This window comes from Schistocerca serialis, chromosome 2, assembly GCF_023864345.2.
Source record: "Schistocerca serialis cubense isolate TAMUIC-IGC-003099 chromosome 2, iqSchSeri2.2, whole genome shotgun sequence".
Taxonomy (NCBI): Eukaryota; Metazoa; Arthropoda; class Insecta; order Orthoptera; family Acrididae; genus Schistocerca; species Schistocerca serialis.
Genome location: NC_064639.1, coordinates 297,059,621 through 297,085,003, shown reverse-complemented (window position 1 = coordinate 297,085,003; position 25,383 = coordinate 297,059,621). Strand labels below are relative to the sequence as shown.

The window sequence follows — 25,383 nt, the reverse complement described above, 5'->3', positions numbered from 1 at the left end:
TGGCCAAGAAAGTGCCATGAGCCACAGTATTTAAGAGGCAGAGGTCAAGTTGAGAGAGGAAAGTTTCGAAACCTCTACCTCAGCCAGTAAGCACAGTGCCACCCCACAAGGCATTATGGGCATTAAAATCTCCCAAAGTAGGAAAGGTTTAGGGTGTTGTTGAATCAGTGCGGCCAATGCGTTCAGAAGTACTGCACCATCTGGAGGAAGATATAAGTTGCAGACAGTTATTTCCTGCATTGTCCTTATTCTGACAGCCACAGCTCCAACAGGGGTTGAAGGGGGCACAGGTTCACTGCATACTGAGCTCAGGACATAGACACAAACTCCATCTGACACTCTTATTATAGTCGCTACATTTCTTGTAATATCCCCTATAGCCGCAGAGGGCAGGGGTCTGCATTGCCGGGAACCAAATTTCCTGGAGGGCAATGCAGAAACAGGTGTAAAGCTGAACAGTTTCCATAGCATGTAAAGCTGAACAGTTTCCTTAGCTCATCCACGTGGTGGAAAAAACTGCAGCAATTTTGCTGGAGGCATGAAGCACGCAAGGAGGCAGGTTACGCTGCAGAGTCAAGTGCTCCCATCGACTGAGTATTTTTATCCATTCCTTTTGTGGATGAGGCATCAGTAGATCTCCACCTCATACGCAGGTGCACTATTGGTAGGGAATGGTGGTGTTGGGACAACCGGAGGGTCCTTTTTCTTGGCAGACTTCTTTGTTTGCTTGCCCTCTTGCTTCTCTTTGGGAGCTTGCTGGGAGGACTTCTCCGAATTAGCTTCAGGCACGGACGAAGACCCTGAAGCTCTTCTTCCAGCAGCTTTTGGCTCCTTTAGCCACTGGCGAGTGTCCGCTGTAGCATTAGTGGAGACCTTGGGAGAGAGGGTCCCAAGGGACCCCTTCTGCGCGAGAGGAGCCAGAGGAGGCTGTTGCTTCTCCAGCTGGGGGGAGGGAATGGATGTCTTCTGGTTTTGTGTGTGTGTGGGGGGGGGGGGGGGGGGCGCTTGCACCCAAAGTAGGTGCTTTGGGAGCAATGGAAGGAGACTTTCCCCCTACCACCAAGGGGGCGGATGTATTCTGGAGGCCCAGAGGGCCCACTATTCATGACACAGACTGTGGTAGGACTGGTACTTGTGACGGCGATGGTAATGTATCTGCAGCATATTTGGAGGTCAACCAAATGGGGTGTATTCATTTGAATTTACGTTTAGCCTCTTGGTAAGTCAACCGGTCCACAGTCTTTTACTCCACGATTTTCCATTCTTTTTGGAGTACTGTGTAGTCTGGCGAGCAGGAGGAGTGCTGCTCTCCACAGTTGACACGAGTGGGAGAAGGCTTACATGGAGTATCTGGATGTCCGCAGTCTCGACATGTGGCGCTGGAAATGCAGTGGGAAGACATGTTCCCGAATTTCCAGAACTTAAAAGCACCGCATAGGGGGAGGGATGTACGGTTTAACGTCACAGCGGTAAACCATCACCTTGATCTTTTCAGGTAATGAATCACCCTCAAAAGCCAAGATGAAGGCACCAGTGGCAACCCTGTTGTCTTTGGGTCCCCTGTAAGCACACCGGAAGAAATAAACACCCGTCATTCTACAATGATGCGGAGCTCGTCATCAGACTACAAGGAGGAGGTCACGATGGAAAATAATTCCCTGGACCATGTTGAGGCTTTTATGGGGAGTGACAGAAACAGGAATATTACCCAGCTGGTCACAAGCGAGTAACACCCGGGATCGGTCAGGGGAAGCTGTCTGAATCAAGACTGCACCGCTTCTCATCTTGGACAGCGCTGTCACTTCCACAAACTTATCCTCAAGACAAGGCAAAAAATTGAGGCTTTGTAGGTAGAAAGAAGTCCCTGTCCATTCTGCTACAGACTAAATACTGAGGTGAATATGGCTCTCTTCTTTCTGTAGCCCTACGTTCCTTCTGTGGTGTGGCGAGGGAGGGAAATGATTTAGGGTCATATCTGTCAGCATTGTACTCGACCCTGCCCTTTTTAGAGACTGCTGGTGCCATACAGTCACCAGTGAGAGATGACTTAGTCCGCTTCATTGCAGGTCATCTGCCCTGATGCCACCCACTCCAATCAGTGGGTGCTACCCAGCCACAGCAAAGGCCACCTGGCATGATAGCCATTGCCGGGAGTCCTGATGCCCCAGTAAGACAGGCATCTACTCCTTGGCATATGTGTGGAGATTACAGCTCAGGCATCGGCAGTGCAATCCCTGTGTTGTCACGGGGCCACCACCACATGGGTACATGACGGCCCCACCACAAGAGACTAGCTACTATGCTGGATATTGGGTACAGAGAAATTCAATATTGTCATGGAGGAAAAAAGGGCAGGAGACAACAGAAGAAGACGACATACCCCAAAAAGTGTCCTCACCCAAATAGTCGAATTGCAGGTGGAGACGCAAAGCCATGACAAGAGGTTCAAGAGATCGAACCTAAGGGTACTATGGCTAACTCATGCACCATGTAAGGCATCCTTCCCCAAACGGCCTGCACTTCTGTAGAATTTGGAAAGAGGCAGGTCAAACCATAAAATGGGACATGAACTTATAAGGCCGAAATATGTGAGACTCCTTTTAGTCGCCTCTTACAACAGGCAGAGATACCTTGGGCCTATTCTAACCCTTGGACCCGCAGGTGGGTGTATAAGTAGTAAAAGGTTTCAGATTGATTACGTAATGATAAGGCAGAGATTTCGAAACCAGGCTTTAAACTGTAAGGCATTTCCAGAGGAATATATGGCCTCCGACAACAATTTATTGGTTATGAACTACGAATTAAAACTTTAGAAATTGTAAAAAGATAGGAAATAACGGAGATGAGATATGGATAAGCTAAAAGAACCAGATTTATTGAGAGTTTCAGAGGGAAAAAATAGGCAATGTTTGGCTGAAGCTACGAAAAAGAATACTGTGGAGGAAGTGTGCATAGCTTCAAGAGACGAAATACTAAAGGATGCTTGCTATCAAACAGGAAAGAAGACAAGGTCTAGTAGAAATCCTTGGATAGCACAGGAGATATTTAATTTAATTGATGAAAGAAGAAAATAAAAAAATACAGCAAATGACAAAGCAAAAAGAAAATACAAAGTCTAACAAAAGAAGATTTGCAGAAAATGCAAAATGGCTACACAGGAATGGATAGTGGACAAATGCAAGGCTGTAGAAGCATTTGTAACTAAAGGAAAGGCTGACACCATATTCTGGAAGATTAACGAGACCTTTGAAGAAACAAGAAATAACAGAGGGAGTATACAAGAGAGATTAACTTGAAAAGAAGAAATAGGTGAAGATCAAATGGGAGATTAAGGACTAGAATTTGACACAGCACTGAAAGATCTTAGTCAAAACAAGGCCCCTGAAGTAGGCAACATTCACTCAGTATTATTCTGATCCTTGGTAATGCCAGCCATGACAAAATATTCCACTTGATATGCAAGATATACGAGACAGGTGAAATACCAATCAGACTTCATGAAGAATGTAATAATTCTAATTCCAACAAAGCAAGTGCTGACAGGTGTAACTACGGCCAAACTATCAGTTTAATACTATATGGTTGCAAAATACTAACACAAATTGTTTGTTTGCGAAAGAGTGGAAAATTGGTAAACGCAAACCTCAGAGAAGATCAGTTTGGGTTCTGGAGAAATTTTTGAAAATATGGCACAACACTGACTTACCCTAAAAGGTAGGTTACAGAAAGGCAAACCTACATTTATAGCAATTGTAGATTTGCGATAACTTTTGACTTTACTTTCTGAAATTTTGAAGATAGTAGGGATAAAATAGAGGAAACAAAAGTTTTATACTGCTTGTATAGAACTCACACTGCAATTATAAGAGTTGGAAGACATGAAAGGGAAGGAGTAGCTGAGAACGGAATGACATAGGGTTGTAGCCCAACCTGAACGTCATTCAATCTGTACACTGAGCATGCAGTAAAGGAAATGAAGACGCTATTTGGAAAAGGAACTGAGATCAGAGAGGAGAAATAAAAGCTTTGCAGTTTGCCAATGATATTGTTAATCCTGCCAGAGATAGCAAAGGACTTGGAAGAGCAACTTAACAAAATGGATAGTGCCTTGAAAACAGTTAACAAGGTGAGCATCATAAAAAGTAAAACCAGGGTAGTGGAATGCAGTCGAATAAAATCACAGAATGCTGTGGGGATTAGGTTAGCAAATCATTTTTGCTATTTGGGAAGCAAAATTACTGATGATAGTCATAGCAGAACAGATACAAAATGCAGAATGGTTACTACAAGGAAATCAGGTTTGAAAAACCGGCATTCATTAACATCAAATATAGTTCTATGTCCCAAGAAGTTTTTTTTGAAGGTATTTGTCTGGGGTGTCACACTGTACAGAACTGAAACATGGAAGGTAAAACAGTTCAGACAAGAAGAGAATATAAGCTTTTCAAATATGATGCTACAGAAGACTGCTAAGGATTAGATGGGTGGATAATATAACTAATGAGGAGGTACTGAATGAAATTGGGAAGAAAAGAAATTTATGACACAACTTGACTAAAAAAAAGAAAGTCAGAATCGGCTGATAGAATGCATTCTCAGACACCAAGGAATTATCCATATGGCACTGTGGAGAAGTATGAGAGGGAAAAGTTGTAAAGGTAGACCAAGAGATGACTACAAGCAGGCTCAAATGGCTGTACGTTGTAATAGTTATTCAGCGATGAAGGGGTCACACAGGCTAGACTATAGTGGAGAGCTGCATCAAAACAGTCTTTGGACTGATGACTGTTGCAACAACAGCAAGAAATCCAAAACCAGAAAATTTGCTCGTTTTATAAACAAGCTACTAGACAGTAAGTTCAAAACAGACTGATTGGTTTAAAAGAAGTTTGGGAGGGGGGCAGGGAAGGACCACTGCAAGGTCATCGGTCCCTTGTTCCCGGTAAAATAATTACACAAGGGAAAGAAGAAAAGAAAGGAGACGTACAGCACAATAACAGAAGCCAGGAAGAATCAGATGAACGCCACGAGGACAACCAACACTACTATGGACAAAACAGGAAAAGAAAACCACAGAGAGAAGCAAGAAACAGGTAGAAGGGGTAAAAATAAGAGAGCACATGACCGTGGCTGGCCAACCATGAGAATAAAAAGGAAAAGCCAGCCACTCTGCAACACATTAAAAAAAAAACCACCCTAAAAGCATTAGACTGGAGAACCAAGAGGGACAGACGAAATGCACTAAAACTTATATGTTGTTGTTGTGGTCTTCAGTCCTGAGACTGGTTTGATGCAGCTCCCCATGCTACTCTATCCTGTGCAAGCTTCTTCATCTCCCAGTACCTACTGCAACCTACATCCTTCTGAATCTGCTTAGTGTATTCATCTCTTGGTCTCCCTCTACGATTTTTACCCTCCACGCTGCCCTCCAATGCTAAATTTGTGATCCCTTGATGCCTCAAAACATGTCCTACCCTTCTTCTAGTCAAGTTGTGCCACAAACTTCTCTTCTCCCCAATCCTATTCAATACCTCCTCATTAGTTACGTGATATACCCACCTTATCTTCAGCATTCTTCTGTAGCACCACATTTCGAAACCTTCTATTCTCTTCTTGTCCATACTAGTTATCGTCCATGTTTCACTTCCATACATGGCTACACTCCATACAAATACTTTCAGAAACGACTTCCTGACACTTAAATCTATACTCGATGTTAACAAATTTCTCTTCTTGAGAAACGATTTCCTTGCCATTGCCAGTCTACATTTTATATCGTCTCTACATCGACCATCATCAGTTATTTTGCTCCCCAAATAGCAAAACTCCTTTACTATTTTAAGTGTCTCATTTCCTAATCTATTCCTTCAGCACCACCCGATTTAATTTGACTACATTCCATTATCCTCGTTTTGCTTTTGTTGATGTTCATCTTATATCCTCCTTTCAAGACACTGTCCATTCCGTTCAACTGCTCTTCCAAGTCCTTTGCTGTCTCTGACAGAATTACAATGTCATCGGCGAACCTCAAAGGTTTTACTTCTTCTCCATGAATTTAAATACCTACTCCGAATTTTTCATTTGTTTCCTTTACTGCTTGCTCAATATACAGATTGAATAACATCGGGGAGAGGCTACAACCCTGTCTCACTCCTTTCCCAACCACTGCTTCCCTTTCATGTCCCTCGACTCTTATAACTGCCATCTGGTTTCTGTACAAATTGTAAATAGCCTTTTGCTCCCTGTATTTTACCCCTGCCACCTTTAGAATGTGAAAGAGAGTATTCCAGTCAACATTGTCAAAAGCTTTCTCTAAGTCTACAAATGCTAGAAACGTAGGTTTGCCTTTTCTTAATCTTTCTTCTAAGATAAGTCGTAAGGTTAGTATTGCCTCACGTGTTCCAACATTTCTACGGAATCCAAACTGATCTTCCTCGAGGTACGCTTCTACCAGTTTTTCCATTCGTCTGTAAAGAATTCGCGTTAGTATTTTGCAGCTGTGACTTATTAAACTGATAGTTCGGTAATTTTCACATCTGTCAACACCTGCTTTCTTTGGGATTGGAATTATTATATTCTTCTTGACGTCTGAGGGTATTTCACCTGTCTCATACATCTTGCTCACCAGATGGTAGAGTTTTGTCAGGACTGGCTCTCCCAAGGCCGTCAGTAGTTCTAACGGAATGTTGTCTACTCCCGGGGCCTTGTTTCGACTCAGGTCTTTCAGTGCTCTGTCAAACTCTTCACGCAGAATCATATCTCCCATTTCATCTTCATCTACATCCTTTTCCATTTCGATAATATTGTCCTCAAGTACATCGCCCTTGTATAAACCCTCTATATACTCCTTCCACCTTTCTGCCTTCCCTTCTTTGCTTAGAACTGGGTTGCCATCTGAGCTCTTGATATTCATACAAGTGGTTCTCTTCTCTCCAAAGGTCTCTTTAATTTTCCTGTAGGCAGTATCTATCTTACCCCTAGTGAGACAAGCCTCTACATCCTTACATTTGTCCTCTAGCCATCCCTGCTTAGCCATTTTGCACTTCCTGTCGATCTCATTTTTGAGACGTTTGTATTCCTTTTTGCCTGCTTCATTTACTGCATTTTTATATTTTCTCCTTTCATCAATTAAATTCAATATTTCTTCTGTTACCCTAGGATTTCTATTAGCCCTCGTCTTCTTACCTACTTGATCGTCTGCTGCTTTCACTACTTTATCCCTCAGAGCTACCCATTCTTCTTCTACTGTATTTCTTTCCCCCATTCCTGTCAATTGTACCCTTATGCTCTCCCTGAAACTCTCTGCAACCTCTCGTTCTTTCAGTTTATCCAGGTCCCATCTCCTTAAATTCCCACCTTTTTGCAGTTTCTTTAGTTTCAATATGCAGTTCATAACCAAGAGATTGTGGTCAGAATCCATATCTGCCCCTGGAAATGTCTTACAATTTAAAACCTGGTTCCTAAATCTCTGTCTTACCATTATATAATCTATCTGATACCTTTTAGTATCTCCAGGATTCTTCCAGGTATACAACCTTCTTTTATGATTCCTGAACCAAGTGTTAGCTATGATTAAGTTATGCTCTGTGCGAAATTCTACAAGGCGGCTTCCTCTTTCATTTCTTCCCCCCAATCCATATTCACCTACTATGTTTCCTTCTCTCCCTTTTACTACTGACGAATTCCAGTCACCCATGACTATTAAATTCTCGTCTCCCTTAACTACCTGAATAATTTCTTTTAACTCGTCATACATTTCATCAATTTCTTCATCATCTGCAGAGCTAGTTGGCATATAAACTTGTACTACTGTAGTAGGCATGGGCTTCGTGTCTATCTTGGCCACAATAATGCATTCACTATGCTGTTTGTAGTAGCTAACCCGCACTCCTATTTTTTTATTCATTATTAAACCTACTCCTGCATTACCTCTATTTGATTTTGTATTTATAACCCTGTAATCACCTGACCAAAAGTCTTGTTCCTCCTGCCACCGAACTTCACTAATTCCCACTATATCTAACTTTAACCTATCCATTTCCCTTTTTTAATTTTCTAACCTACCTGCCTGATTAAGGGATCTGACATTCCATGCTCCGATCCGTAGAACACCAGTTTTCTTTCTCCTGATAACGACGTCCTCTTGAGTAGTCCCCTCCCGGAGATCCGAATGGGGGACTATTTTACCTCTGGAATATTTTACCCAAGAGGACGCCATCATCATTTAATCATACAGTAAAGCTGCATGTCCTCAGGAAAAATTACGGCTGTAGTTTCCCCTTGCTTTCAGCCGTTCGCAGTACCAGCACAGCAAGGCCGTTTTGGTTAATGTTACAAGGCCAGATCAGTCAATCATTCAGACTGTTGCCCCTGCAACTACTGAAAAGGCTGCTGCCCCTCTTCAGGCACCACATGTTTGTCTGGCCTCTCACCAGATACCCCTCCGTTGTGGTTGCACCTACAGTACGGCCATCTGTATCGCTGAGGCACGCAAGCCTCCCCACCAACGGCAAGGTCCATGGTTCATGGGGGGAAAACTTATATAGAATGATAAAACCCACCATCACCCACGTAAAACTCAATTAGCCGATGAGGTGTTGTCAGCTAAAATTAACAGCAATGAGTCCGGTAATTGAAGAGTTCGTCGAAGGGCAGTCAAAGGGCAGCTGCTCACCAAGATATGGGCCACTGTCAGCAGGGCACTGCACCAACACAGGTGGGTCATCACGGCGCAGGACGTAGCCTTGTGTCACCCAAGTGTGGCCAATGCACAGCCAGCAGAGAACAACAGAGTCTCTGCGAGAGGGCGACATGGAGGACTGCCACACATTCATAGTCTCCTTAATGGCACGCAGTTTGTTGTGCATGCTGAAGTTATACCATTTCGCCTCCCAAATCCGCAAAACCTTGCGGCGTAGTACTGAACACAGGTCAGTTGCAGAGAAGCCGATTTCCATAAGCAGTTTCAGTGTATCTTGTTTGGCCAGCCTGTCAGCAAGTTCGTTGTCTGGGATTCCGACGTGACCTGGGGTCCACACACTGAACGACTAGACCATTCCAGGGCATACATGGGCTCCTGGAAGGTCGCTACCAAAGAATGACAAGAATGGCACTGGTCGATAGCTTGTAGGTTGCTCAAGGTGTCAGTACACAGAAGAAACGACTCCCCAGTGCATTAACGGATGTGCTCAAGAGCACCAGATATAACCACCAGATCGGCAGTGAAAACATTGCAGCCATCGTGCAAGGAATGCTGTTCAATATGTCCTCCATGGAAATACGCAAAGCCAACATGAGCATTAGCCATCGAGCCATCAGTGTAAACCACTTTGGGGCCTCGGTACATGTCAAGTATCGAGAGGAAGTGACAGCGGAGAGCTGCGGGGTTAACTGAGTCCTTAGGGACATGTGAAACGTCCAGGTGAAGCCTCGGCCTAGGTGTATGTGAATGGACCTGAATTACAGGTGGTAAGGGCAAGGACTCCAGTTCAGAAAGAAGCAATCGGACACGAACTGCAATTGGAGGCCCTGACCTGGGCTGCCAATGCGAGAGATGAACTGCCATGGGCGGGAAAGGAGACAGTGATTCGGATGCACAGGAGAACTACGAACATGTGTAACACAAATAGCCAGCAGTTGTGCATGCCTCACCTTCAATGGAGGAACTCCGGCCTCCACAAAGACGCTGATAACTGGAGTCGTCCTAAAAGCTCTTGTCGCTGGGCGAACGCCACAGTGGTGCACTGGGTCGAGTTAATGCAATGCTGAGGGCTCCGCTGAACCCTAAACCAGACTCCCATACTCAAGGTGGGATTGAACAAGGGCTCTGTAGAGCTGCAGCAATGTAGAGCGATCTGCTCCCCAGTTGGTGTTGCTCAGGCAGCGGAGGACTGGGTCGGAGGTAAGGAGGAGGCTGGGATGGGGAGGGGGAGGGATAGTATGGTGGGAGTGGTAGATAGTGAAGTGTTGCAGTTTAGATGGCGGGAAGGAGAAGGTGCAGAGGGGGGAAAGAGGTATGTAGTGGAAAAAAGAGAAATGAAAAGAAAAAGACTGGGTGTGGCAGTGAAATGACGGCTGTGTAGTGCTGGAATGGGAACAGGGAGGGAATAGGATGGGTGAGGACAGTGACTAATGAAGGTTGAGGCCAGGTGGGTTACGGGAACATAGGATGTATTGCAGGGAAAGTTCCCACCTGTGCAATTCAGAAAGCTGATGTTGGTGGGAAGGATCCAAATGGCACAGGCTGTGAAGCAGTCATTGAGATGAGGGATATCATGTTTGGCAGTGTGTTCAGCAACACGGTGTTCCACTTGTTTTTTAGCCACAGTTTGCCGGTGTCGTTCATGCAGACGGACAGCTTGTTGATTGTCATGCCTACATAGAATGCAGCACAGTGGTTGCAGCTTAGCTTGTAAATTACATGACTGGTTTCACAGGCAGCCCTGCTTTTGATGGGATAGGTGATGTTAGTGACTGGACTGGAGTAGGTGGTGGTAGGAGGATGCATGGGACAGGTCTTGCATCTAGGTCTATTACAGGGGTATGAGCCATGAGGTAAGGGATTGGGAGCAGGTGTCGTGTAAGGATGGACGAGTATATTGTTTAAGTTCAGTGGACGGCAGAATACCGCGGTAGGAGGGATGGGAAGGATAGTGGTCAGGACATTTCTCATTTCAGGGCATGACGAGAGGTAATCGAAACCCTGGCGGAGAATGTAATTCAGTTGCTCCAGTCTCAGATGGTACTGAGTTACGAGGGGAATGCTCCTCTGTGGCCGGACTGTGGGACTTTGGGATGTGGTGGGAGACTGGAAAGATAAGGCACGGGAGATTTGTTTTTGCACAAGGATGGGAGCAGAGGAGCATTCCCCTCATAACTCAGTACCATCTGGGATTGAATTACATTCTCCGCCATGGTTTGGATTATCTCTCATCGTGCCCTGAAATGAGAAATGTCCTGCCCACTATTGTTCCCACCCCTCCTACTGTGGTATTCCGCCATCCACCGAACCTACACAATATACTTGTCCATCCTTACACAACCCCTGCTCCCAATCCCTTACCTCATGACTCATACCCCTATAATAGACTAGATGCAAGACCTGTCCCATACATCCCCCTACCACCACCTACTCCAGTGCAGTCACTAACATCACCTATCCCATCAAAGGCAGAGCCGCCTGTGAAACCAGTCATGTGATTTACAAGCTAAGCTGCAACCACTGTGCTGCATTCTATATAGGCATGACAATCAACAAGCTGTCTGTCTGCATGAACGGAACCGACAAACTTTGGCTAAAAAACAAGTGGAACACCGTGTTGCTGAACACACTGCCAAACATGATATCCCTCATCTCAATGACTGCTTCAAAGCCTGTGCCATTTGGCTCCTTCTCACCAATACCAGCTTTTCTGAATTATGCAGGTGGGAATGTTCCCTGCAATACATCCTATTTTCCCGTAACCCTCCTGGCCTCAACTTTAGTTAGTCACTGTCCTCACCTATCCAGCCCCCTCCCTGTTCCCATTCCAGCACTACACAGCCGTCATTTCACTGCCACACCCAGTCTTTTAATTTCTATTCATTTCTCTCCTTTCCACTACTTACCCCCTCCCCCCCTTCCCACCGTTTAAACTGCAACACTTCACTATCCGCCACTCCCACCATACTATCCCTCCCCCTCCCCGCCCCAGCCTCCTCCTTATCCCCACCCAGTCGCCACTCCATCATGCACAGGTGCTGCTGCTCGCAGTGTGGTTTCAGCTCTCTGAAACTGCAGACATGTGTGCAAGTTGTGTGTGTGTGTGTGTGTGTGTGTGTGTGTGTGTGTGTGTGTGTGTACTGCTGACAAAGGCCTTAATGGCCGAAAGCTATAATTGTGCGATTCTTTTTGTTGTCCCTATCACGACTCAGCATCTCCGCTATATGGTGAGTAGCAACTCTCCTTCTCTGGATTTGTTACATTCTTTCATTGATACTACACACAATTGTTCTGAAGAAAAGTGCTTGAAGTATGGAAGACATTTTTTAAATCCTATCTAACATTCATAGCATTCTTTTACTTTGATGCAAAATTCCTTACCACTGTACAGAATTAAGTAATAAAATTAATGTGCAATATCAATTTATATTACTTTACAAATGGACATACTTAATTTGGCATTTCCAGCACAAATTGTAGCCGCATTCTTTATTATCTGGGGCACCTGAAGCCTGTAAATGGAACTGCTTTGCTGCAGAACTTCGGTCAACTTCAGTGTGATCATATCAAACTATCGATCTACATGCACACATCCCAAACTCTGCAGCACTTGATGAGATAATCTTGAATCCTGTACTTCCAACTACCATACTGGATTACTCATGAAGTTTATACGATTTGCTTGTCCCTTCATAATTTGTAGCCCAAATCATGTAAGATTCAGAAGTAATTTAGGTGTGTCCCTTGAATCCTTAAACAAACTAGAAAATTATTCTCCTTGATGTGACCTACAGAACCCAATGAATGAACCAATGATTGACAAGCTGAAGATACCAGAGACATATTTTGCATAAACAAGCATCATTTTCCTGGGGAAAAAAAGCTCTATCTGATAACTAAAACAGTGTCATGATAGTTTGTTAATGAGCAAATTTCTAAAGAATAATACAAAGCAAGAATAATGAATACATAATGTTAAGTGCATGAACAAAAAGTATTCAAAATGATAAAACCATACAGAACTCTAACAACAAAAGCAAGGGAGTAAGCCAGTATAAACAAACACACAAATCTGTCCCTCAAGGACCTGGCCAACTGTGTAAACAATTACTTTAGCAATACAGCCACCAAACTGCAAGGAAAGCTTCCAAAAATACAACACACAGCTACAAATAAATATGTAACTTAAGACAATGTAGCTGCTACCCACCATTAGGGAAGAAATCAGGAGAATTCTGCATGTATTTAACAGTAAAATGTCCACAGGTCCAGACAAAGTTCAGATGACACTGCATTAAGCAGCATAAAAAAATTTATATACATGTCGTTTACATCCACTTTATTCAGGTGTCTTCCTGTTCCATTCACGTATGGAGCACAGGAGTAATGAATGTCTGAATGCCTCCTGGTGTGCTGTAATTATTCTAATCTTATCCTCACAATCCCTTTGGGAACAATACATTGGAGTCTGAAGTATATTCACAGAGTCATCATTTAAAGACAGTTCTTGGAACTTTAAAATTTTGTATTTTTGAGCATCCACAACCTTCACATGCTTAATAAACATAAAGATGGTCTGTGAAAGACTGTAATGCGATGTTTATTTAATCGTACAATTAGCTAATTTCAAATAAACAAACATCGTATTACAACCTACTATGGACCATGTTCATGTTTACCTTGAAACTTTGTTTATAGACTTTCTTGGGACAGTTTACATATACCTTCAAGAGTCTGCTAGTTCAGCTTCTTCAGTATCTCTGTGACACTCTCCCACAGACCAAACAAACCTGAGACCATTAGTGCTGTGCTTCTCTGTATACGTTCAATATCTCGTTAGTCCTATTTGGTACGGGACCCACACACTTAAGCAATATTCTAGAACTAGTCACACAAGTGATTTGTAAACAAATGTCCTTTGTAGACTGATTGCACTCCCCAATATTGTACCAATAAACTGAATTCTACCAACTGGTTTACTCCACAACTGAGCCTATGTGGTCTTTCCATTTGATATTCCTACAAAATGTTACACCCAGGCATTTTTATGAGTTGGCCAATTCCAATAGTGAATCACTGATTTTATAGTCACAGAATACAGTTTTCTTATATCAGCGACCGCTTATCATTATAAACCGTATATTATTATTAAGTGTTCTACTGGATACATATCTATCCAGTGCAAGGTCAATTATTCTCTAAAGCTGGAGCCATAGTTTTTCTACATGCTCCTACCCCACACACACACACACACACACACACACACACACACACAAACAGGCAAGGGTTGTGTGTTGTGTATCAGTGACTCTGCACCTCCACTTTATGGTGAGTAGCAATTTTCCTTTACATAATATTATTACATTTCATCCTTGATTTTCCATTGTTTGATTTTTACTGGACATTTGTATCCTCCTGCTTGTTTCAGTTGTCCTTTGTATTTGGGTAATCATTGTTGCCACAACCACACCATAGTCACTGCTCTCTGTTTTAATGAGGATATCCTCAAAGCGGTCAGATCTATTTGTCGCCACTACATCAAATAATTTCCACCTTGAGTCACCTTCTGAGCTATCTGTTCTATATAGTTTTGAGGGAAGGCGTTTAGTAATGTTTCACAGGATGTCTTATCATGCCCACCATTAACAAAACTAATTTTTCCAATTGATTGTTGGATGATTGAAGTCTCCACTGATGATTACAGTACGACAAGGGAACTTACGTACTAGTGAACTGATCTTTCCTCTAAAGTTTTTGGTTACATCAAGAGAGGAGTCGGGTGGGTGATAGAAAGATCAAATTATCGTTTTCTGAGTGTAACCCAAACAACCTCATATGTAGCTTCAATTTCTATCTCGATGGGTTTGAGTTTCATGTCTGTTGTGACAAATACACCACCTCCATTTCCAATTTGCTTATCCTTATGATATAAACTTAAAATTTTTCCCGAAATCTTACTACTATCAATTTCAGCTGTCATTATTTGCATTGGGTGGAGAATTTCCAAATCTAAAAAATCCCTATGTGCATCCCACACACAGTCAGCTACCTGATTAGGAGCCTCTGATGTGTAGTGCACACCTGATCCATTTAGGAGGACCCTACAGTTCTCAACCCTATGGCACAAGTCCAGGCTGTGGCAGTCCAGCTTGTCACAGAACCTTCAGCCCTTCCCCTCATCTCAGAACCAAAGAGCCACAATCAGTTCTGGTGACAACAATGCTGCAAATTGTTAGCTTTGCTGAAACTCCATGCACCAGGCTAGTCTTCTCAAACTTCTCTGCAATGACTGAGGTATGACCTCGGAGCCCAGACGACAGGTATCACTTGTTCTAATGTGTGCCACAGCTGCAGCTGGTTGCATTCTGTTCTCTCAATGGCTGCTGAAATAGTCTCTTCAACATGTTGCAAGAGGCCCCAGGCATATAGACTGAGTGCACCTTGTGTTCTTTGCTGCTCCTTGCTGCTATTTCCCTAAGGGGTATCACCATCTTCCATTTTGTTTGAAATGCCCACGATTAATAGACCCCCACCCTTGAGCATTTGCCTCCTCTTGACACTGGACAAAATTGGTTACCCCAAAAAAGGTGAAGTGAGTCCCACTGGGGTCATTCCATGTCAAGTCACCCAGGCCTTGACACCAACCATGTCAGATTTTGATGAAACTTGGTACAATTACTTCTTTTATCATCCTGAAAGCACTTGTAAAATTTTTTTGCTCTATCTCTTATATATTTTTTACAAATTTTTTAAGTTTTTAGATTTGGCGTTGTTTCAGCAGTCGGAAAAGTTGACTTAAACTTGTCCTCACAACTAAAAAAATTTGTATATTAAAGAATACTCAAGATATCAGTATGAAATTTTACGGATGTTTAGTTTTACAAAAACTGCAATATCTAGAGTCTCAGACCTGATAGAAGGATCAAATTTGTTTTAAAATACTCTTAATTGTATAGGCTATTAGATAAAAGAAAAATTATGTTGGCTTTTTAACCTGTTTAATAGTTATATAATTTTTAAAATAATATTAATTATATTTTAAAAATAAAAAGTACCAAGTGACTTAGACACCGAAAATAAGTTTTTGTCTTCTTGGAGTAACAATGTACGTTTGGATTTTGTTTTGTTACTCCTGTGTTTTGAAGTAACAAATTATTAGTGTTAAATAGTGCTTGGATAGTATTTTATTAAGTTTATTCGAACTTTCAGTAAGTACTGTTACTTAGTTTACAGAGATTCTTCTCCAATATCCTATAAAAGTAACCAGAACAGTAATCAGACCAAAAGTGAAATCAGTATGTCAGATATTCAAACCTGTAGTGTAGGGTTATTTAAAAAATCTGACTGTTTCCAAACAACCTACACACCTTTAAAAATGTTACAACCGTTACCTGAATTGAGTGAGGAAGAAAAAGATTTGATCCACTTACGATCTGGAATTAATCTGTGTGAATTTAAGAATATATGTTCACACCACAGCTACTACTTTTTAAATGTTTTTGAAAAGTATCAAACAACATGTTTAGACCCACTAAAAAAACACAAAAAGCCCATCAAAAAATCGTTGAGAAGTGTAGGCTTGGATCTTTCTAAACAATTACTGACAAAAAATATTAGCATAAAACCTGGACAAAAGCTTTGCTCAACATGCCGTAACTTTTGTGAGGAAAAATTAAGAGTTTAAATCAATGAAAGTGAAACAGATGATGAAGTCATGGTTGAATTAGAATCATTGGAATCCAGAAATGAATCCCTCGTACAAACAAACATTGCTCTTGATAATTTAGGTTTGACACCGATAAAGCTTCATGGCTTGTCAGAACAAAGTAAAGGGTCTTATTTTAAAAAGAAGGTTAGCAGTATTGAAAAGACTGCAAAAAAGGCAGTTTCAAAAGCATTAAAATATGATGCACCAAGTTCTGATGATGACAAAGAAGATACAAGTGTGGTTGAGAAAGCAAAGGATTTTGATGTAATGATTTCTCTTATGAAAGAGAAAATTTCATCTGTTGGGAGGTCTAGAAAAATCCAGATTCTGACCTTGGCTCCAGATTCTTGGAGTCGAAATAAAGTGCTGAAAGAATTTAATGTAGTACATGGTGCGAAAAGCTAGAAAGCTAAAATCTGAAAAGGGTATTTTGGAAACTCCTGGTCCAAAAAAAGTTAAAACTCTTTCTGAAAATACAGTAAGACTTGTAACAGATTTTTATGAAAAGGATGAAAGTTCCAGAGTGCTACCTGGAACAAAAGACAAAGTGTGTACATGCAAAAAAAGACTCATTTTGTGTAACTTGAGAGAACTCAATTATTCTTTCAAATGGGAGAATCCCGAGGTAGAAGTAGGATTTTCAAAATTTTGTTTCTTGAGACCTAAATGGTGTATCCCTGCTGGTGCTGCAGGCACACACACTGTATGTGTATGCAGTATCCACCATAATGTTAAACTACTACTGGATGCTGTGAAAATTGAATAATCTTATAAAGACCTAATGAAGATGCTTGTGTGCAACACGGAAAACCAAAACTGCGTGCTATATCATTGCGACAGCTGTCCTGCAAATACTGCACTAACTGAGTACTTAACTGAAAAACTAAGTGAAGATTATGATTTAGAAGAAGAAATTGTAATCAGTCAGTGGGTTAACACAGACAGGGCAGAAATGATCAAACAGTCTATCAGTGTTGAAGACTACATTTCTTTATTGGTTAGGTCATTGGAAAAGCTCACCCCGCACTCGTTTATAGCAAAATCCCAATCAACAGCCTTTAAAAGATTGAAAGAAGACAAACCACCCAAAACAGCAATTATTGTGATGGATTTCAGTGAAAATTATTCCTTTGTTATACAAAATGAGATCCAAAGTTACCACTGGAATAGAGGTGGTTGTACTCTACACCCAGTTGGAGTTTTTCTAAGAAAAGAAGAAAACAATGTTTTTGTTTCCAACCACTGTTTTATTAGTGATGACCAAGAACATGACACTGGTTTTGTTAACTTTGTACAAAAAGAAATTACAAAGTGGCTGTCATTACATCATACTGACATTGACTCGTTCACTACTTTACAGATCGTTGTGCTGGGCAGTACAAAAATAGAAACAGTTTTAAAAATTTGACTGAACACTTGAGAGACTTTAATTTTAAGGCCCAACACTTTTTTTGCAACAAGTCATGGGAAGTCAATTTGTGATGGCCTAGGAGGAACTATTAAAAGAATTTTAAGGAAAGCCAGTCTACAGCTTTCAGACGAAGAACAAATAATGACAGCAATCGATGTGTACAAGTTTTGTGAAAAAAATATCAAAAACATTCATTTTCACTTTATTGACAAAAAAGAAGCTGATCTGCTCCAGTTAAAACTAGAAAAACGTTTTTCAGCAACCCAAACCATTCCTGGAACAAGAAGTTTTCATAACTTCAAACCACTTCCAACAAACAACCTTGAAATTAGAAGGACTACAGATAGTGTAAAACCCTCCTTAGTCTTTTCTTTCCATTCTTCTTCTGATTGGGTTCATGTTGAACCATCCATAAATAGCTATGTGGCTGCAAATTATGATGGTAACTGGTACATTGAACTGGTAAAAACAATATTCAATGATGAAGAAGATGCAGAAATTCTATTTCTACATCCTTCAGGACCAGCTGCATCATTTTATTGGCCTGAAAGAGAAGATTCTTGCATAGTGCCTTTGGAGCACATAGACTGTGTAGTAGACGCACCTCAATCAAGCGGCACTGGAAGAATGTATCACTTCAAAAAATACTGTATCAAAAGAACTGAAAGCTCTTGGATGAAATGGAAAAACAGTTTGAATCAGCATTAATGTGTATTAAAAAGAGAAAATTACTCAAAAAATTCAATGTTTCAAGCAATCAGTTGGGCTATACATAAGTGTCATAAGTACACTATCTTTGTACATAATTATAACGTAATCTACTATAATTAATAAACATGTTAAAAAGCCATCATTATTTTTGTCTTATCAAGTAGCCTATATGTTTAAGAGTAAACTAAAACAAATTTGAGCATTCTATCAGGTCTGAGACTCTAGATATTGCAATTCTCATAAAACAAATCATCCGTTAAAAATTATATATATATATATATATATATATATATATATATATATATATATATATATATATATATATATATATATATATATATATATATATATATATATATATATATATATATAGTATAATGATATGAACACACATCATCTTTGTTTTTAGATATATTTTAAAAGTATCATTTTTATCTTCAAATATGTATAATAACTAAACTTGCTGCAAAAATTCATGATGTTATCTAAAAGAGTTTTTAAGGTAAGCAATTTTAAAGTTTTGAATACAAATTAAATTTACCATTTCCGAAGTTTCGGAAAACGCAAAATATAAAAACTTTAAAAATTTATAAAAAAAAAACTATAAGAGACACAGTAAAAATAAATTGCAGGTGTTGTCAGGATGGTATTAGAACCATTTGAGCCAAATTTCATGAAAATCTAAGGAGGTGGGTGTAAAACTTATTTTTTATTGGGTGACTTGATATGGAATGACCCACTGGCTCAGTTTCAGTTTCGGAGAAAAACAGCTTCTCACACTTGTTGGTTAGTGATCCCCATTCACCCTCTACATGACACCTAGCTCTGCCAATGACACACTACTTGCAGTCAAGTGAGTGATGACAGACCCAATACTTTCTCCAGACAGGATCCACAGGAGTGGATAGCACTTGAGGTACCTCTGGTACTGTTACATGACTCTGGTTCTTCGAACAAAATGACTTTCAGTTGCTGCCCATCTTCCAAGCAGCTTACAAACGTCAACCAATTCATTCTGTTTTTGTGAACGGTATTCCAGGGGACTGCATTTTAGCTGGCGCAATGTATTACAGGACAGTGAACACACAACGTAAATTAAACCCGCTGATTATCTTTTAATCTCTTGAGCTAGAAAATTGCTAATTCGCTACAAGAATTGAAGCGACACAGAACAAGATATCTATTAAGGCAACAGAAAAATCTGTGGTAAAAATTACTAATTTCCTAAAACTTTTGAGGTTAATTATAGTTGTGAGAAAACTCAAAAACAGACTTAATATACGATAAATGTAGATAATATATAGGTCTAATACTCTTTAAGGGAAAACCAACTGTAACACAATACTTTAGTTAGAATATCTGCTACAGTGATGCAGAAAATTACAGATCAGTTTTAAATAAATGGGCTGTTACAGGAGTACATGGACATAAATCATTAAAAATAAAAAATGTCATGATTACCATTCCTACTAGCTGAGGCATCAAACATTTTTATCTGGATCTCCATTTTTGTGTTAGGAAGTGCTGGAACTGAACAATTAACTTCATAACTTGTGCAAAATTTCAGCTTCTAGTTACCCTTGAAAACTAATTTCTTAAAGCAAAGCAACAAGCCATTGCAAAGGCATATAACATTAACTATATCTGAAGAAGTATACAAATATCCTAAGCCAGCTCATTTCAGTAGCTTTTATTCAATGTATTGAATTAGTGAGGCCCTTCGGCTGATTTGTTTTTTATAGCCACCTCTTGTCATTTCGTAAAAAAAAAAAAAAAAAAAAAAAGGGGCGTAAAAGTTTGTTTTTTCACAACCAATGCAATTTCATGGAAGGCTGAGAATAGATATGGAAGTTCAGATTTACAAGATAAATGGAAGGCTCAGGCAGGTGGAAATAGTATTCACTTTAACAATAGTTTATAATGGTAATAGAAAGACACATATGCAGCAACGGGATGACGTCAATGGAGTAACAGAATGACATTAATTTTACAATGTAATGACTGACATTCCTCAACTCTTAATATGTTACACAACAAATTTAGTTATATACTGGCCCTACTACAATTTTAGGCAGCTGTATGTGGTTACACTGTTAGTATTAATTGGAGGTAATGGGTAAAAAAGGAAGTGCTGTAAACCAAGTACATAATTCTCAGAGAGAAGAAACATAGTCTGTCTGAAGAGCAGCTGCTGAAAGGTGGACTAATAATCCACTTTACAAAAAATGCTTACTACATGTAGAATGTTATTATTTATTTTGAAACACAATCTTCCATAACCTATGCTAATTAAATACTTTATGTGGGAAAAATGGAAAAAAATTAACTGAATGTAGCCTATAAAAGTACTGACCTCCTGTTTACTGCAACACAATGTTGACTATCTTTAAAGGTCACTAAGAATTAGGCCTAACTTATAAAAGCATTATTACGTGCTGTGTTGTTAGAAGTGTACTACTGTGAAGGTGTGGCCAGTCAATTTTAACAGCATTTTCCTCTTTCTCAACCTGACAGTTTTCAGAAAACATTATAGAATAAATAATTCATGGCACTTCTCTGTCATCTTACACAGCAAAGATGTCATCAAAGCTGGGAAACACATACTATCTGATGCTGAGAATTTCACAAAAATTACAAATGAAAAATTTGATGTATATAAAGCTTTTTTATTGATCCAATTACATTATATTTTCAAAAATAAAAGATTTGGTAGAATAAACATTTTTTATACCTTGGTTCTCCAAATTACAGAGAATAAGGGGGAATTAGGGCCTAGATCAAATACGGGTGGGAATAGTTCCAGCAGAACAGACCACAACTATTCATATTGTTATGCCTATTTCTCATTTTATTATTGAGTACCATTATTACTCACTATTCCCCACATGTTTGCACGCAATTTGAAAAAGCAAGCTTCAAACAGAGGCAATTCATAGGACAACCATAAATGTACTGCCTCACTTCAAGGGGATTTTGGGTTGGGTTGTTTGAGAGAGGAGACCAGACAGTGAGGTCATCGGTCTCATGGGTTAGGGAAGGGCAGGGAAGGAAGTCTGCCATGCCCTTTCAAAGGAATCATACCAGCATTTGCCTGGAGCGATTTAGAGAAATCACGGAAAACCTAACTCACGATTGCCGGACGCAAGGTTGAACTGTCGTCCTCCTGAATGCGAGTCCGGTGTGCTAGCCACTGCGCCACCTCGCTTGGTACAGGGATTTTGCTCTGGTTGCTTACATAAGAAATAAAGGTCAATATTTTTTGTGGGGCAGATATTTTATGCTTAATATGTTTATGAAGTTTCATTTCTTAGAAAGAATGATCCAAATGGAACGATGTTTAACTTTCCTCATACAAATATAAATGTTGGGGTGAAAAAAGACAAGTCTGTACAGAAACTGACTCCATCTGCTGTACATCAGAGGAATAAATACCCCATACAACAGCAATGCAGAATGAAACTGGTATTTTCAAGTGAAAGCATCATTCCATTACCACATTGTTTATAAATTTCATTAATAAAATATTTGTTTAATACATGTGCCTTATATATCATCTAGTCACTCATTTATTCCTTCCCATAACAGATATTTTTGTGAATTTTTATAGGAATTGGGTGAGCTGAATTATTGTTCAACTATAAATGAGCACAATAAGCATGTCTGAATTGTGTCATCCCACTGTCATATTTTTTTCACTTTTTCTTCTTCTTTTTTTTTTTACTTAAGTCTCATAGGAAAGTGTTTCTGAAGAAGAGAAATTTGTTAACATCGAGTATTGATTTAAGTGTCAGGAAGTCGTTTCTGAAAGTATTTGTATGGAGTGTAGCCATGTATGGAAGTGAAACATGGACGATAAATAGTTTAGACAAGAAGGGAATAGAAGCTTTTGAAATGTGGTGCTACAGAAGAATGCTTAAGATTAGATGGGTAGATCACATAACTAATGAGGAGGTATTGAATAGAATTGGGGAGAAGACGAGTTTGTGGCACAACTTGACTAGAAGAAGGGTTCGGTTGGTAGGACATGTTCTGAGGCATCAAGGGATCACCAATTTGGTACTGGAGGGCAGCGTGGAGGGTAAAAATCATAGAGGGAGACCAAGAGATGAATACACTAAACAGATTATGAAGGATGTAGGCTGCAGTAGGTACTGGGAGATGACGAAGCTTGCACAGGATAGAGTAGCATGGAGAGCTGCATCAAACCAATCTCAGGACTGAAGACCACAACAACAACAAGTCTCATTATATTAATGAAACAAACTGTTACATTATGAAAATTATATTTCTTTGCTTATGTAGAAAAAACCAGTACAAACATGTGCTCTTTGTAATGATTCATTAAACAAAATCACTGTCATTCTGTTGCTTGTGGAACTGCCTAAATAGCAACTGCTGCACAAGGAACAATTTGGTTTCATATCAGGAAAGGCAAAAGAAGCTGCTGTAGCAAAATTTATGAAAGTAGTTTTAGAAACCCCAGATACAGGAGAACACATAACAGGCATTTTCCTTGAGATTAGTAAAACATTTGCTTTAAATGATCACGATATACTTCTAGGTAAACTTTAAACATGATGAATAAGGGACACTGTAAATGAATGATTCAGGTACTGCCTAGAAAACAGGGTGCATAGGTATAGACTTCCCAAATTTCAAGTATCTCAAAATATATGGTGTATCATCATTCAGATCCAGTATGTTTGAACACTGGAGTCCCCTCAACAGAGTATGTTAGGCCATATACTGTTTTTCATTTACATTAATGACTTCCACAATGAATCACACAAGGAGAAACAGTGTATTTGCTTGAAAGCTATAGAATAATTACAGACAGAATGCAAGTAAAAGGTGACAAGGCACTTACAGCATTAGCAAATGGTCAACAAATAAAGGTAAACTGTTAATATAATGAAGACTAATAATATGAACATCTATATACGTAGAAAAACCTAATTCAACAAGACTTGATAGTACATGTGATCACAGAGTTTGTGGCTAGCACAAAATTTATAGGTATGTATGCTGATCAGCAATTCAGATGGGACAAACAAATCATAGTAACTGGAAAAAAATTAGCACAGCATGCTTTGCCCTACAGATATTAACCATGGTGGGTAATAAGCTGGTGTCTAAGAACAACATATTTTGCACACATACATTCTATCATTAGTTAGGGCAAAATACTTGAGGGGGGGGGGGGGGGGAGGGCATAAAGCTCAAAATAAGGAATAAGCATTCAAACTGCAAATCAGAAAAAAGAGCAAGAGTCATATACGGGTCCACCGCACAGACATTTAAAAAAATGGGGTATTTTGACAGTTCCGACCAAATACTTCTTCCACACTAATGTTTTTCTACAGAAAAACACTGCGTAATATGCAGCATACATTACAAACAGACAAGTTACAGTGAGTACTTATATTTGGATAGAACAAATAAAGACTGAGACTACTATAAATGGAGTATTTTAGTAACACAATAAGCCTACATGTCTAGTTTATAAATTATTCTATGTAATCTCAAAACCAAGGAATGCTGCCGGTATCACGAGACGTCTTACGATTAGTTGCCCTTGTTTGAATCAGGTTATTTCAGTTACTTAAATTTGTTTAAGTAGTTCTGTGATAAACAGTGCATGTATGTCTGCATCATTCTTATCTACCAGTGTTACAAATTATGCGTAGTGTATGTAAAATGACGGCATCGATTCAAATAAGTCTGTCTACGGATGAAAGTATAATACAACAAAAAAGTGGAAAACATACGGAAGCTGTGAGATAGAGCATCACGAAGCATAATCTCCGCCCATATATTACATACAAGTCATTCGGTAACGTAGTGTATGAGAATGTGTGTTGCGCACTGAAATCTAGAACATGCCGACATTTTCATATCATATTTACTTTTTATTAAGTGATACCGGTTTTTTATTTGTCCTTGACCATTGAACATAATGGTACATGTCATGTCAAATACATGTACACATACCATTACCAAATAAGGTGGGGTCAACAAGCGTGGGGCAGGAAGTCGGATGCCGTACAGTTATAGTAACTGGAATGCACTAGTGATTTTCACAGTACTTACGCTTTTCACGGACCTACAGATGCATTAAAGCAGGAACAGAAGACGAATATAATATGCTAATGCTTCACATACTCTTCATCGTGTTACTTGAGCTACTACACATCATCACGTCAACACACTTCAATGTCCCCGTTTGCACACTGCACTAGCACACTACAAACACAGGTGACTTCCCACATGAAACACTATAACGCTTCGGGATTCCCCGAATTCTAATATCGATATAGTCAGATTTGGCGAAGCGACTTGAAATGCTGCGACAGAAAACTACTAACGGAGCATAATAATTAACAGTCACGATTCTTCTAAGGCATCGGTATAACATTTCTAGAATAACAGATGAAAAAGATTTTTTCATGCACAGACAATACTATTCTACAGAAATTTCAAACATGCGTCCTAAACATATTGCAAATCCAAATGAAACTAATTGGGTAAATAAAGGTCCAATACGCCGTATTGCAACAACGCTTCATAATGAAAGGTAACAAAAATATAGCAATGACACGACGTCGTGCGTCGGCACACAGGTCTTGTGACAGAAAATCAAACCAAGTTCTCGTTGGCCGATCAAAATTACAGCCGCTTATTTGCGAGACATTTCCGTTCACATTATTTATTCCGGCAATAGTGCATTTAGAAGGGAACTAACCAGCTGTGATTAAGTACTTAATTTGTTAATCTGTGCAAATTACTCGAAACATTCGCTACCGTTCCGTTGGCCTTCTCTCTTGTTATCGTGTCTTAAAAAGCTGACAAACT

General features: G+C 39.9%; 1 protein-coding gene across 1 annotated transcript in view; it reads right to left on the bottom strand.

Moving 5' to 3' along the window:
* Positions 1-24,784, bottom strand: part of LOC126457064 (NFX1-type zinc finger-containing protein 1-like) — a 443,455-nt gene extending 418,671 nt beyond the window's left edge. The window contains exon 1 of the mRNA XM_050093063.1: positions 24,622-24,784. The gene's annotated coding sequence lies outside the window, so the exon portion shown is untranslated. The remainder of the gene's footprint in view (positions 1-24,621) is intronic.
* Positions 24,785-25,383: the final 599 nt, after the last annotated feature.